Here is a 16,463-nt window from a genome sequence, read left to right as displayed (position 1 = left end):
CAAAACTGTCAGCCATTCGGTGTCGGTCGTTGCGCTAAGTGCATTCCACAGGTTATCTGGCAGGAATCCTGGCTGTAGAGGAAAGTTGTTCCGATGCTGTAAATAAATGACTGAAACACCATGACAGTTGATTGTGTTAAGCCTTTATCCAAAATTGCTTTGTTAGGCTCTATTATATTGCTCATTATCTTGCTGTGAGGAAAATTAAGCTTACATCTGCTTAGGGTGACAAGGTATCCTGCTGTCATGGGATTTTCCACATTTTAGGCCTCTGTCAAAGGCTCCTAATAAACCCTCAGAGAACATCTTTTATGTTCACAGGCATTCAGGTGTCGGGCCAACACAGTCTTTGTCTCTTTTAAACCCAGTGACACGCTCAGGGCTGTGTACATTGCTCTGTCCTCTGCCAGAGAAGGAATTTATTCATAGAACATTCAAGCTGGAGAAGGCACTCCGAGCTAGTCTAATCCAGTCACTACATTTTCCAGCTGAGAAAATGATGTTCCAGAGATACGGAATGAACGACCACAGATGACACAGATAGAGGCAGAGGTGGCGTTAGAACCGGGGTCCTTTGACTTCTAGTCCGTTACTGTCATCACTTACCCCACTGCGGTAGTCATTGGAAGCCTCTGACTCTGCCTTGCCTTTCCCATCCACGTGCCTGTCTCTCTTTCTTCCCCTGGGTTACCCTGCTCAGCCCTAATGCAGAGGAAACCACATCTGAGACCCAGGGAAACCCCACAAACCCCGGGTCTCTATTTCTCTCCTGTCTCCTTTTCCTTTTCTCTTATGTGACGAGAACATGTTCAGTGTGTAGCTGTTTCTTTGTTCAGCACCCTCCCCCGAGACAGAAGTAGGTGAAAAATAGAGTTGCACGGTAGACAGCCTGGAGGTCACAACAGTCGGACGATGCCGTGATGTGCAAATGGAGCTCTACAGCACCGGTTTCTAGGCACCCTGTGGATGGAAGACAATCCCCAGGACCTCACAAGAGCGCTCAGTGCCACATGGAAGCAGCAAATAAGAAATGGAATTCATACACAGAAGTCTGCTTCATCCCTAGGAGTGTAGGAAGCATATTGGGGACAGCTGGACCCATCTGAGACAAGCTAATAACTCATTGTTCCTTCGTACCACTTGCTTAAAATATTTATTCAGCATTCATTTAATGGAGGCAAAAAGAAATTGATGTTCTATTCATAAAAAACTTCAGCTCTTTCTTTTAAAATAAAGAGCCTAAATGTACTCGAAGTCACGTGACTTCTTTTTTTTTTTTCCACGTACATGGATTATCTTTCATTTAATAGTTTCCTGCTGTTTCTAGATGCATAGCATTATTCTATGGAATTTGAATGCAAGCCACATGTGTCATTTTAGATGTTCCAGTAGCCACACTAAACAGACAAAAAAAATAAGCAGGTGAAATTGATTTTATTAACATTTTATTTAATTCAGTATATCTGAAATGATATCGTTTTGATATTTTAATCCGTATGAAAATACGAAGATATTTTGCATCGTTTGTGTTGTACCAAGCCTTTGAAATCCCCAGTGTATTTTGCATGTTCTTTGAGTCTCTGTTCCAAAAAACCACCTTCCAGGTACTCAGTAGCCACGTGAAGCTATTGGCAAGCATGTAACCAGTGCCCATCAGTGTTAACAGTAACTTACGAGATATAATAACAGTATTTTTCACATTTGTTTTTCCCGCTTTTGTGTTGGTACATCATTTCATTTTCTTTGTTCCATGTTTTGTTGCTTTTTTCTGAATCATATAACTTCTGGGAAAGTAAATGAAAAGATTTCCTTTTTAATGTTTACTTTTGAGAAAGAGAGAAAGAGAGAGCCAGAGAGAGAGAGAGAGAGCCAGAGAGAGAGAGCGCTCACACAAGCAAGTGGGGGAAGGGCAGAGAAAGGAAGGGAGACCGAGAATCCAAAGCAGGCTCTGCAGTGCAGCACAAAACCCGACGCGGGGCCCTAACTCCCCGAAAGTGAGATCATGACCTGAACTGAATTCAGATGCTCAACCGACTGCGCCAGGCAGGTGCCCCGGAAAGATTTTAACATTAAATACTAATATAGATAATTCTGTCTTGTTAAACATTTGCCATGTGTGATATTCAGGTTCTAATTTCAGCTGACTACCCTTGCAAGCTTGAGCTAGCTGGTCCTAGGTGGAGGGTAGACGTTTGCAAATAATGGCCGCACAAACTTCCTCAACGATAGACCAGGAGGGTTATGGGATTTTTTTTTAAGTTTATTTATTTATTTTGAGAGATGGAGAGAGCGCACGAGCAGGGAAGGGGTAGAGAGAGAAGGAGAGAGAGAATCTCAAGCAGGTTCTGTGCTGTCAGTGCAAAGCTTAATGCAGGGCTCGAACTCACAAACCGTGAGCTCATGACCTGAGCCGAAACCAAGAGTCCCAATGCTTAACCAACTGAGCCACCAGGGCTCCCCTTTAAAAATTTCCTACATAGGTCGTGGTCCTCTCACGTTTTCAAAGTTACACAAGGAGTTCCCGGAGGGGACAGGAGGTAATGGATGCTGTGTTTAAATTTGTCTCATACACTGAGCCCCAGGCACCTCCCTCACCGACCGACTCCTTAAAGCAGCTCTGGGAGACAGGCAGGGAACAGACTTAGAAGACCAGGAGACTGAGTGAAGAAATGCATGGTCATGTAGATCAGGGATCAGCAAACTTTAAAGGCACAGATGGTCATCGTTTTAGGCTTTGCAGGCCATAAGGTCTTTCCCTTGACGGTTCCATTGCTGCCTTGATCGTGCAAATGTGGCCAGAGTCAATATGTAAAGAATGGGCACAGAAGTGTTCCAATATTACTTTATTCATGGATGTAAATTTGCATTTCATATCATTTCATATGGTTTCCATGTGTCAAGTGTCTTTTAATTTTTCTTATCGGTTATTTAAAATGTAAAAAATAAATCATTCTTAGCTCTCAGACTGCATAAAAACAAGCGGTGTCTGAATTTGATTCATGAGCCATAGTTTGCTGCCTCCTGCCCTAGACTCTTGTTAAAATGGGCCGGTAGTAACAACACTGGCAGAAAAGTAAGTAGCTTGGGCCCTGCCTTCTGCCTAGATTTTTTGGTTATTCTCTCCAAAGAAATGAAATTTTCTTCTTTTTCAAATTTCTATCTGTGCTCTTTTTTTCTTCTGGCTGGCAGGAAGAGAGCTACTCCCCCCCCCCCCACCTTGGGTTTTATTCACTTTCGTTATAATGTCTGCACACCTAATAAAGCTTCATCTTAACATACGCCAATGACGCATCCGCTCATTTTTTTGTGTTCAAACAGCAGCCCCCCCACCCCTAGACATCCCTATTTCCAGCAATCGCTATTCTATATCATATTAGCTTTTTTTATTTATCAGTAAGATTAAAACTCCTGGAGACTTTGATTTTCTTCATTGTTAGGCATATTTCATTTCATGGGTAATGCAATATGCATTCACTTTGTGGTATAAATAACAATAATGCATCCATTTGCAAATAGAGACTATTGCACAGAGAAAATATAAATGCGAGTTATGCAGATTATGCCATTTGTTATAAAAATACTTTTTAATCTTGACATTTTTAAACTTAATAAAATGATTCATTCTGAGGAGGGCAAAGAAACAACTCTTTTTCAATGTGGTGATTTTCTTTCTTTTGGAAGACGAGTTTTTGAAAACAACAGACTAGCCAGAAAATGTTGAGATTAAAAGCAGCAATTCATTGTCGTGCCCTCAAAACTGTCAAATGCTTTTCTAAAATCTTTTGTTCTGCTTCAAAACGAAATCATGAGGGTGGTTAAGTCTTTTAGGAACATCAATCCTGACGCAAGCACTATAGTATGGCCTGTAACCCTGTGTGAGATAACTGTTCGCAGTAATGGATATGTCCTCTGTGGCTTTTGAGCACTGGAAATGGGGCAAGTGCAACTGAGGAACTGATTTTTAAACTGGATTTAATTTTAAGTAATTTAAGTTTGAAGTTACGTTTACATAGTGAAAATGTTTTTTGTTTGTTCTTTAAAATGTATTGCTTTACATTCTAGCTAATGCCCATCACCCATTCTGCCCATCTCACCACCCACCTCCCTTCCAACAATATGAAATTGTTTTTAATGGAATTTCTAAAAGTGAGGGTATGTAATCATGCAGTGTGTTTTTCGCCCTTTTTCTCTGATGTTTGTATTCTGAAGTATAGTGATTTCTATGTTAACAAAGGAGAGGACTCTGGTTTTTAAAAATTCTATTATTAAAATAGCTAATTTGATCTGACAGCTCAGGGATGATCCTAATAAATATCAAGCTATTATAATTTGTTATGATTCCTATTGCTTGGGTAGAATTACACAGCTCCTGGCTTAGTTTCTTTTGAATTTTGATCAAGCAAAATGAACAGAACACACACACACACACACACACACACACACACACACACACACAAAGTGTTTGCTAACAATCCAGAGGTCTGTTCAGCAAATAAGAACAAAGACTGCTGGTGGGAGAGTGTGAGAATAAAGCAGTTCTTTCCTTTTTCTAGAATGAGTATGAGCTGGGAGAGAAGGAGAGAGAAAAATATGGGGTTAATTTGTACCAACACATTTTGTGGTATGTGTATGTGTCATGTAAAATTACGTTTTACCCTCTTTGTAAGTTTTATTATCCTCGGGGTTTAAATAGTATATGGTCAAAATCACATTATGTAGTAAAGAATGTGTGGGTAGGTGGCTAGTTAGGCGGGTGTAAATCCCTACCAAATCCATTTTAAAAGATAAATGATAGCTATTGAAGTTTGGGTAAATCAATTTCACCAATTCACTTTACTTGTCTAATGCCTCTGGGAGCCATTACAGAAGCTTGTTACCCAACGTTAGGGTAGGTTTAAATCAAGGTGAACAGTCAAAAAACATTTTTCCATGAACTATGTGTATTATTAAGGATTATTTTACTATGGAGTTAGTTGCTTATATTGCAAACTAAGAAATTAATGAACAAGAATACTGCTCATGAGCACCAAGGTTTATTTCAAAGCCAATATTGGTTTAGTGTGGTAATAAGGGCCCAGTTCTCCCAGGACTGCAAACCTATTTATTGTACATCAAATTTTACTGACTTTGAAATCTCCCTAGGCATGTTCATTTGGCTCATCATGTATTATGTGTTTCAGATCTTTGGCAACAATAACAAAATTCAGATGTGCTAATGAAGTGGTTATGCAATGAAACTAATATATACTGTGATCTGATACAGGAGACTTCATTATTACATTCAGTTAAAACTGACAGCAACATAGGAAATACAGATCTTTAAACACTGCACGTGATGACCACATATTTTAAGAGAAAACCCACTTATGTTTAAAGTAAAATCCCAATAGCTATGCCATTGGAGAGTGACTGTCCTAAAAATAAATTATAATTGGTCAGTTTAAAATCGTATATGGATTTGTAATTTTTAAATGTCTGGTGGCATATAACCGTAATGTATTTTTCACTTTTATATTCATTATTCTTTTATTAAATTTCCAGAGGGAAAGAAAATAAATGACCTCCTAGTGAGAGATACTTTACCATAAGACCAGTTGTAAAAAATAATTGAATATTGTGCCTGAAAATATATCATTCCTCAGTTCTGGTTCTCTGGTAGCTTTAATTTATTGAGGTAGAAAAATACGCAAGGTAAAATGGGGTCTCCAAATATCCCATACCACATGCTTTTTATCCAAAGGATGATAATGGTCTACTTGAATTATTCAATTGGTATTACTAAATTTTGGGAGATTTTTTTTTTGGTTGGTGGAAAGAGAATATTTGTTTAAGATGCATTCAGAATGCACCATTATTTAGCTTTTGTTTAAGGTGGGGGGTGGTGTTGGCAGTGAAGTTTTATACTTAGCCATATAATGAGCAACTTGAATCAATTAAAAAGAACAGATTTGTGGATAGTATATAGGGTGGGAGTTGGAAGAAAAAATAATGACTAGGTAAATATTCATTGAATTAATTGCACGGGCAATGTTTCTGCCAGTGCTGTAGTGAATACATATCTAGTCTTGTCTCTAGCTCGGGAATGTGTGACATCAACATAACTAACAACAATAACAAAAAAACCCATGAAGAATTGAGTCTTATACTGTCCTCATGGGTTTGGGTGCTCACACGTAGACTAAAACAAGAAGCAGATTTAGGAGTGCCATATATGTGAGAATATAAGTACTCCGAAGAGAGTTCCGCTTTTCATCCTCAGCTTTACCTTCTCTTTTCTCTGCTCTGTTAGAAATTGATTGGTTACTTTGTGTGATTGTTCACCGAGCAAATGCTACCCCAAATAAGAGAAAGTGGTAAGAGTATACAAAGACGCGACATTCAATTTTGGTTAGATGTGTGTGATGTGTTCAGTGTGCTGGTGGTTGTGTGTGTGTGTGTGTGTGTGTGTGTGTGTGTGTGTGTGTGTTTGAAGGCTTTGGGGGGAAAGGTAAGGGAAGAAGATACAAGTGGAAAGAAATTAGTAACATAAAGAAAAAAGCAGTACCTGACAGGGCCTGATGAAGTAGCAAAGATAATAAATGCTACCGAGTTTATTAGAAAGAATAATTATTTCTATCCAGAGGGATTAGGCAATCTTCTCTGAGAACGTGGCACTTTCATTACCCAAAACATGAAGAATGGAAAAGAGTTTTATATGTGTCAATTAGGAAATGAGGTATTTTACTGAGAAAAAGAAGACATTTTAATGGTAGAGTAGACAATGACAGAGGAACAGAAGCAAGATGGGGTTTTGTTATCAGAAAGATGTGAATAGTAAAGTCAGATAAGGTCAGATTGTTGAGAGCCATTTTTTTCCCAAAAGGCAAGCTAAAGGATTTGGAGACAATTGGGGATCAGTCATATGATTTAAACAAGAAAATAAAACAAGGGGCAGTTTTGGAATTTGAATTTAGTAGTTGCAAGGGCAACAGGACTTCATTATCCTACATACTTTCTGAGTTAGGAAGAAACTGTATAAGATCTAGTAAGTAACTAAAGGAATTTCTTCTAATAACTGCTGGGAAAGAAAGGAGACTTTCTTTTGTGCTCTTTTCGGTATATTTTCTCAAAGTCTTATAGCTAAAAGGAATGAGAGACAAAGTAGAACAGTGGTTAAGAGCGTGAATTTCTCAGCTTGACTTCTTGGGTTCACATTCTAGCTTGGTTATCACTTACTGGCTCTGTGAGCTTGGCCAAGTCACTTAGTCTCTCTTTGTCAACTTTTCACGTGTAAAATCTAGGCATTCATAGTGCCTATACCATAATCTTGTTATTACTAAATGTGGTTGATATGTAAAAAAAGACTGATATACCAAAAAAAGAATAATGCTTGGTACATTGTGAGGAATATGCAAATAATCTGTTTCTACAGAAGTGGGTATGTATACCCACATTTAAAATAGCCATTTTCTGATTAAAAGTAGTACATGTTCCTTGGAGTCAAATTAAAAATGCAAGTAAGAAAAGATGACCTATTGCCCAGCAATTAACACTTTTAAACTTTTGACACATCACATATTTTTTCATAGTACTAAATATACATGTTCGTCACTTATGACACATCTGCGGAGTATGACTGCATGGATGTCCCAAAACCTTTCACCCATACCCCGTTGGTGAGCATGTAAGCAATTTCAAATGATGTGTATCTATAAGTGAGGCTGTGGCAGACATTCTTGTGATTTCACATGTGTACACACCATTGTTGCCTTGAGAGAAAATATTAAATGTAGGATTTATGGTCTAAGTGTGGTAATATATTTATATTTGAATACATATTGCAAAACTCTACCCAATCCACTCCCAGCCCTACCCTTCCTGGAGGGATATTCCAGCTAACTTACTAGCACTTTTTTGTTATTACATGACACCACTGTATTGTGATACAAGAAGTTTTTAAAAAAAACTTGCCAAATCGATAGGTGCACTTGTAAAGTGCTAGTAAGTTAGCTGGAAGCCAGATTTGCTTGAATTTGATTCCTATGGTTTCTAGTGAAGTTAAACAGTTTGAATAGACTTCTAGGTCAGGTATAGTTCTTCTTTTATGAATTTGTGAGCCCTGTTCATTGTTTTCTGTAGCGTGTTTGTCTTTGTCCTGTTGATCTGTGAGAATGGTTTTATCTTGAGTGTCTGTCAAGTTGTTTAATACGGATTGTTTTGGGGTTTGATTTTGCTTTTGCTTATTTGATTTTTTTATATGAGGAGGTTTTATACTGCTATGAATTTAAATCAATCACTTTATGATTTTAAAATCAAAATTGTAACTTTTACATCAAAGTTATAAGAACATTTACCCGCATCTTCATTATTTGTATGGCTTTATTTTTTACACCAAAATTTCATTTACCTGGTATTTGCTTTGGAATTATATGAGATAGGAATTTTTAAATTGAGTTAAAACTCCATCAGGTATCATCTTTATTTTTAAATATGGAAGGTTCAGAATTCAGTATTTATTATTAAATTCTTTGGAAATAATGTTAATTTATCATTAGAATTGCTATGTACTTGAACTGGCAATTTTTTCTTACCATTTTTAATTATTATAACAACTTATTTTGTCTATATCTTTATTTTAAAATGGATGACAAATCTACCAAAATGGGGAAGATAATTACTACAGTTGCATGGAGATCATTTATTTAATCATGGTTTTAGATTAATCATAATTCAAAGATTGATTCAGTAAGCAATCTAATTTATCTTGTAGTCCCTATATAATAGGTAATGTTGTAAAAAAAATTTTAATATTTATTTATTTTTGAGAGACAGAGAGAGAGAGAGCGCACGCACGCACAAGTGGGGGAGGGGCAGAGAGAGAGGGAAACACAGAATCCGAAGCAGGCTCAGGGCTCTGAGCTGTGAGCACAGAGCCCAACACGGAGCTCGAACCCACAAACCGTGAGATCATGACCTGAGCCAACGTCAGACGCTTAACCGACTGAGCCACCTAGGCACCCCGATAGACAATGTTGAATTAACAAATGTCAAATTGTATTTTTTTTTTGTTTTCAGAATATGTTTATACATGCATATCATTTATATTGGTCATATTAAAGTTGACTTCTAAATATATATCTCATTAATGGTAATTAGCATGAAGGATATAGATTGTCTCCATAAATATTAAAATCTTTGGAAAAGTATGAATTTTAATACTCCATTTATCAAGTAATACATTAGATTTTGAAAGATCGGAGAATGTATGTTTTGGCAGGGAAGAGAAAAGGAAAGTTAGAATATGGAGTCAGGAAAACCCAGATGTTTAATGCCACATTTTTTTTTCACTTAACAGTAATGCTGGGAATATTTATAGTTTTGGACCTTAATTTACTCATTTGTCAGTTGTAGAAAAGAATATATATTTCACAGAATTATGGATGAGATCAAGGAAGCTAATAGAAGTAAAATCAGTCATATAGTACCTAAAGCATATTGTAAATCTAAGTAAAAATGGTAATTTTATTGTTGGAAATATTTTAGAGGGATAGCCAGTCACCCAATCAGTATTATCCATTTATTCATTTTCATTTAATGTTTAAAACATAGAAAATAAAACTCTGTGTAGTAAGAAAGAAAACTTTGGAAAGAAAACTTTGGAAAAAACTAAAATATATTAGCAATTAAAAATTATCTATAATTGGTAACACCCTCCCCAAAAATCATGGTTTATAGTGTTATGTATTTCCAGTCATTTAAATATATATATTTGTGTGTGTGTGTGTGTGTGTGTATATACTGATATGCCAAATATACACAGAAAATCAAAGATATAATTTATGTGTGGTGTATAACTTATCTTTTTACTAATTAACAAATCATGAATATTTTTCAAAGTAGAATGTTTTTCATAATATGTAGTTTAAAAGTTGCAAAGTATCCCATTATATGCAGGTAATTTATTCCACTTGAGGGGTTTTGTGTCGGTTCTTCACTAGTATAAATGACAGAATTGAGCATGCTCATCACATCTCTGTGTTTTGTGTATCTCTGATATTCCCCAAGAAAAATTCATAGAGGTCAAATTTTTTCATTGAAAGGAATGAATCCTTTTTTATTTTAATTTTTAATATTCCAGTTAATTTACATACAGTGTAATATTAGTTTCGGGTATAGAATTTAGTGATTTATCACATCCATACAATAGCCAGGACTCATCACAACAGGTGCCACCTTATACCCGTCACGCATCTAGCCCATCCCCCGACTCACTTCCCCTCCAGTAATCATCAGTTTGTTCTCTGTAGTTAAGGGTCTGTGTAGCGGTTTGTCTTTCTTTTTTTTTCCCCTTATGTTCATCTGTTTTGTTTCATAACTTCCATATAGAAGTGAAACCATATGGTATTGGTCTTTCTCTGACTGCCATTCCACTTAGCACAATGCACTCTAGCTCCATCCACATTGTTGCAAATGGCAAGATTTCGTTCTTTTTTATGGCTGAGTAATATTCCGTTGTGTATATACACCACATCTTCTTTATCCATTCATCAGTCGATGGACATTTTGGCTCTGTCCATAATTTGGCTATTGTTGATAATGCTGCTATAAACATCGGGGTGCATGTATCCCTTCAAATCAGTATTTTTGTATCCTTTGGGTAAATACGTAGCAGAGCTGAGAAAGAGGAACCCTCTTATGCTGTTGGTGGGAATGCAAACTGGTGCAGCCGCTCTGGAAAACAGTATGGAGGTTCCTCAAAAAGTTAAAAATCGAACTACCCTAGGATCCAGCAATTGCACTGCTAGGTATTTACCCTAAGGCTTTTAAAATATTTCCATGTAATCTTTTAAGTTGGAAGATAAGAGACACATAGGAAGGTACACAGATCATAAGAATAGAGGTTGATGGATTTTTTAAAAATTAGCTTACCATGCTTCTAGCACCCGATCAAGAATTAGAACATTATCCCAGCATCTTCCTTCATGTTCATTCCCAGTAATTAACACCTTCCCAGTTACCTCCCTTGCCAAGGATAAGCTTTCTTCTGACATCCAACACCTGTAGAGCGTGTGTATTTCTAGATCATCCACCCTCCACTCAACTGAAGGGGCACCATTGTCATAAATTAAGTAAATACATGTAGTCCAGCAATACCACACAGAATTCATTATATTAAATAATGATACCTGGTAGTAAACATTCTATTTTTTGGAAGTTTATTTATTTATTTTGAGAGAGAAAGAAAGAGAGAGACTGTGAGCAGGGGAAGAGCAGAGAGGGAGAGAGAGAGAATCCTAAGTAGGCTCCCTGTTGTCATTGCAGAGCCTGATGCAGGGCTCGAACTCATGACCCTTGAGATCATGACCTGAGTCAAAGTCAAGAGTTGGACGCTTAACTGACCGAGCCACCCAGGCACCCCATTCTTTTTTTTTAAGTTTGCTTGTTTGTTTCTTTCTTTGTTTATTGAGAGAGAGAGAGAGAGAGAGAGAGAGAGAGAATAAGCAGGGGAGAGGTAGAGAGAAAAGAAGAGTATTCCAAGCAGGCTCCATGCTGCCAGCATGGAACCCGCTGAGGGGCTCCATCTCTCACACTGTGAGATGATGACCTGAGCACAAATCAAGAGTCAGAGGCTTAACATGCTGAGCCGCCCAGGCGCCCCTCTGATAGTAAACCTTTTTAAACTTTGTTGTTCTTCCAGATCGTGTTGGATATTCTTGGTGCTTGGCATTTGCATGTAAATCTTAGACTTGGCACATCACTTTCTATTAAAAACCAGGTCTTATAATTTTAAAAGAGATTGAATTGAATTTATAGCTTATTTGAAGAGAGTTGATATCTTTACAATATAGGACCTTCCAAATGGTTTCTTCCAGTAGGAGAATAAGGTATATTCCTTTATTTGTTTAGGCTTTTCTTAATCTCTCAGGCATGTTTGTAATTTTCAGGGTAGAAGTCTTGCTTTTTGGTATGAATTATCAGATTAGTCCCTAAAGTAAATGTAAGAATTTGTCTTCTAACAAACATCTTAAGAGTGCTTATTTTCTAGAACTTTGATAAATACCTTTTACAAAAGCCAGTATAATAGGCAAATGATGGTTTATTTTTGCTGTTTTAATTTGCATTCCATTGATTACTTTGGACTTTTGTTTATTGGATGTTTTCATTTTTTGTCAAATTCCTGTTTATACTCTTTATCCAGTTTTCCAGTAGATTCTCCATCTCGTTTCATGTATTAAAAGATCTTTTTATATGAAAAGATTACTACCCATCGTCTGATGGATGCTACAAATAGACTCAGCTGTCATTTGTTTTTAATTCTGCTAATTGGCCTGAATTTTGAATGAGCAATACAAATATTATATTTAATAGTTTATTCACATTACTTTCTTCTTCTAAAGAGCTTACTCACAGCAATATTTTATTCTAATTCTGTTGTTAATTTTTTTACACTTAACACTTTAATTTCTCTAGAATGTTTTTGGTGTAAGATATGAAGCCAGTATTTAATATCTGTTTATTTCTAAAACAGACACCTCTGTTTATCTTAGTATTAAAATTTCTACACAGTTGAAATTAAAATTCAGAAGTTGAAAAAAACGGAAGCTAATCTTGTGTGAAATTAGGTCAAGACTTGGTTAGATACTAAATTAACACATAAAGAAACTGAGAGTGTTTAATTTATTTGCTTTCACCACAGGGAACATATTGTATGAAGAGTATGGTTATATAATATTTAAAAAGATTATTAGGAAAATGATGCATTTTACTAGTAAACTGTTAATATACATATTTTGATAAGAACATAAAGTAGTAGTTGTAACGGTAAATAATTTTAAGACACATAAAAGCTGACATGTAACCTACTCGTATTCTACATCATAAATTATTCACGTTATCTTTTCCCATGAACTACACAGAAGCCATCAATTCCTGAAGATTCTTTTGAAGGTGTGGAAAAGCACAAAAATTATATGTCAGAAAGTTTCACATTCTACCCTACCATTAATTAAGCGATATTGTCATAGGAAAATAATCACAATTTTGGACTGATGGCTTTAGATATGTTGTAGCCTATTAATAATGATTTGTTATTAAATTATATATTGTCGCCATTATTTTTGGTAAGAAGAGAATCCGGTAGTTTTCCTTTCTAAATTAATTTAGTTCTTTGTGAAGGTGATACATTTATATTTTGCAAAAGTTTCAAATATAGTGAAAATCTTCCACCCCATCCACCATCTGCCTACCGTCACCACGCGGTGACTTTTGTTGCATAAATACATCTACAAGATAAATTCCTAGCAGTAAAAGTTCTGGGTCAAGGGTTATATGCATTTGATAGATATTGCCAAATTTTCTTCCACAAGGGGTACACCAGTATGTACATTTCACTGGCCTTTTAGAATAGTATATTTTCCACAGCCTTAGCAGCCTGGTGTATTTCAGACTTAGATTTCCGTCAGTGCAATAGATGAAATTTTCGGATCTCTCGTTACAAAGTTTAGCTTTTTTATGTATGTTTAAAATCCATTTACGTTTTCTTTTTTGTGGACTGTCCTTAACTTCTGTCCAGTTTTTTTTTTCCTCTGGGTTGTTGGCCTTTTTAAAATTAATGTGCAGAACCTTCCTATGTATTAAGAAAATTAGTCCTTTATCTGAGATGTCACAAATACTGTTTTTATAATTTGTCATTTGTCCTTTGACTTTGCTTTGAAGATTTTTTTTTTGCCATGCAGAAGTTTCTCCTTTTTATATACTCCAATCTACTAATATTTTTGTCTGTTAATTAAAGCTGTTTAACTTGAGGATGAAATTATATTCTTTCTGTTGATAACTCTGGACAGACATGGCTTCTTAAATTGAAAAAAAAATCCGGAATTTTGAAATTTTTTATCTTTCATTCACCAGGTGTTTATTGAATGCCTGTCATGTGTAGGAACCCAGTTCATCCAGAAATCAAAGCTCAGTGCGGGAGGTCAATGTAAACAACAAATAGTATAAGACATATGCTATAGTGGTGGGAAACACAAGGATATACCCAATGTAGATGTCATAATTACCCTGAAAACCACTTGTGCCCCACAATCTCTTTATAGACGATCATTTAATTATTTCAGATATTGGTCAAGTCTCACCCACCAAACTGTGTGCTATCAGGAATTGTTCTAGAACCGGGAAGGGATGGGTTTGGAATATGAAAAGGAAACTAACAGTCTTAGTTGTAAGTTATACAGATTTCTGTGTTGAAATGTGAACCCTATGTGTGATCAGATGTAAATAAGTTCATAGCTCAATTTTAGAGATTTTAAGAAAATATGATGGCTATTATTTCCATTAGCTTCAGAATCTGGTGGCCCTTAGATGCTGCAACTTGAAGCTATAAAATATTTTTTTCATGTACTTGTGACTAGAAAATGATCCAATAAAAATAAACTGTTTAGTACCTTCCTGATAAATGCTAGAAAAGATAAGTTGAAAGCATTATTACATTATATATTACATACATGGAATTACATTTATGATATCAACTATCACACACACACATACACACACACACTCAAACACTCACACACAAATACGTTAAGTATAATTCATCACCATAGGTGTCATTATGGGTTAGAACTCACGAAATACAAATAGGCCTTTATCTAATATTTTGTTTACTAGACTTTATAGCAGGATACTAGTCAAACAAAGCAAATACAGCATCATGATTCATTATCCGTGGACAAGCTTTGCATGCTAACTTCACACTTCGCTTCTTTTGACTCCTTGCGCACACAGGGAAAGGCTGCCAGGGGTAAAAACCAAGCTCTTTGCAGCTCACTTTAAATAGAAGCCACGGTCTGTATTTCCCTTTCATCTTCTACACCATTCTAGTCATATAGACCCTAGGTTACATTCGAATTCACGAATTCCCCAATGCAGATACAGTTCTATACAACAAACAAGGCAGGCCTAACATTTCCCAGTCATCTTAAAGTTAGCATTACAAGGAAACATTGCTTTGGGAGCCTAAGGTCAGTCCCAGGCTGGACTGCTTCAGTAAAGGCTGAATGTTAACCCTTTACTCATGCATGCGCATGCGTGTTACAGAATATATATAAAAATGCATTTATACATTTCAAGATACATATTGTTTACATATAATCAGAGCATATATAAAATTCCTTCTCCCGTAAATTAACTGATAAGTTACTTTGTCCATTAATGTATCTCCTTTTCACCTCACAGCTCTTGGGTGCAATTAAAGAACATAATGTTCTTTAGTTAGCTCTTTTAAAAGTATCTGAAACAGTTGTTCCAAAGTATGGGCCATTATTCACATGATGCGCTAGTATATTAGTATGCTTATCTAGTTTACCTTTTAAATATTCCCTATAATATTGGTGAGGATGTGGAGAAAAAGGAGACCTGTTGCACTGTTGGTCAGAATGCAAAGGGATGCAGCCAGTCTGGAAAACAGTATGGAAGTTTCTCAATAAACTAAAAATAGAATTACCTTACCATCCAGTAATTGTGCTACTGGGTGTTTACCCCCTAAAAAGTACAAAAACACTAATTCAAAGGGATACATGCACCCCTGTGTTTATAGTAGCATTATTTGCAGTAGCCAAATTATGGAAGAGTCCATGTGTCCATTGACAGATGAATGGATAAAGAAGATGTGGTATGTGTGTATACTTACACACACACACACACACACACACACACACACACACACACTGGAATATTACTCAGCCATAAAAAAGAATGAAATGTTGTCATTTGCAGTGACATAGATGGAGCTAGAGAGTATAATGCTAAGTGAAATAAGTCAGAGAAAGACAAATACCATTTGATTTCACTCATACGTAGAATTTAAGAAAGAAAACAAGCAAGCAAAGGAAAAAGAGAGAAAAACCAAGAAAAAGACCTTTAAGTCTAGAGAACGAAGTGATGGTTACCAGAGGGGAGGGGGGTGGGGGGTGGGTGAAATAGATGATGGTGATTAAAGAGAGCTCTTGTTGTGATGGGCACCGGATGATGGATCGAAGTATTGAATCACTGTATTATACACCTGAAGCTAATATTATGCTGAATGTTAACTATACTGGAAATAAAACTTTTTAATTTTTTTAAAAATAATTTTTAATGTTTATTTATATTTGAGAGAGAGAGAGAGAGTTCATGAATGGGAGAGGGACAGAGAGAGAGAGCCAGAGACAGAATCTGAAGTAGGGTCCAGTCTCTGTGCTGAGAGCTCACACACGGGGCTCAAACTCATGAGCCATGAGATCATAACCTGAGTCACAGTCGGACACTTAACCAAGTGAGCTACCCAGGCACCCAATAATTTTTAAATGTTATCTATCATGACATCGCATTTTGTAATAGATGTCTACTGTTACACTTGTGTTCATATCATAATATAATGTTACGTTATTAGAATAGTGTTAGTTCTGTAATCAAGAGTTGCCATTTCAGGTTGATGTTCTTTACTA

General features: G+C 36.2%; 1 protein-coding gene across 2 annotated transcripts in view; it reads left to right on the top strand.

Moving 5' to 3' along the window:
• Positions 1 to 16,463, top strand: part of DMD (dystrophin) — a 1,630,689-nt gene that overhangs the window by 886,720 nt on the left and 727,506 nt on the right. The window lies entirely within an intron of this gene.

The sequence above is a fragment of the Lynx rufus genome, unplaced genomic scaffold, assembly GCF_022079265.1.
Source record: "Lynx rufus isolate CCGP_SWC_20201006 ecotype Redwood Valley unplaced genomic scaffold, mLynRuf1.p SCAF_14, whole genome shotgun sequence".
NCBI lineage: Eukaryota > Metazoa > Chordata > Mammalia > Carnivora > Felidae > Lynx > Lynx rufus.
This window is presented reverse-complemented; position numbering and strand designations above follow the sequence as displayed.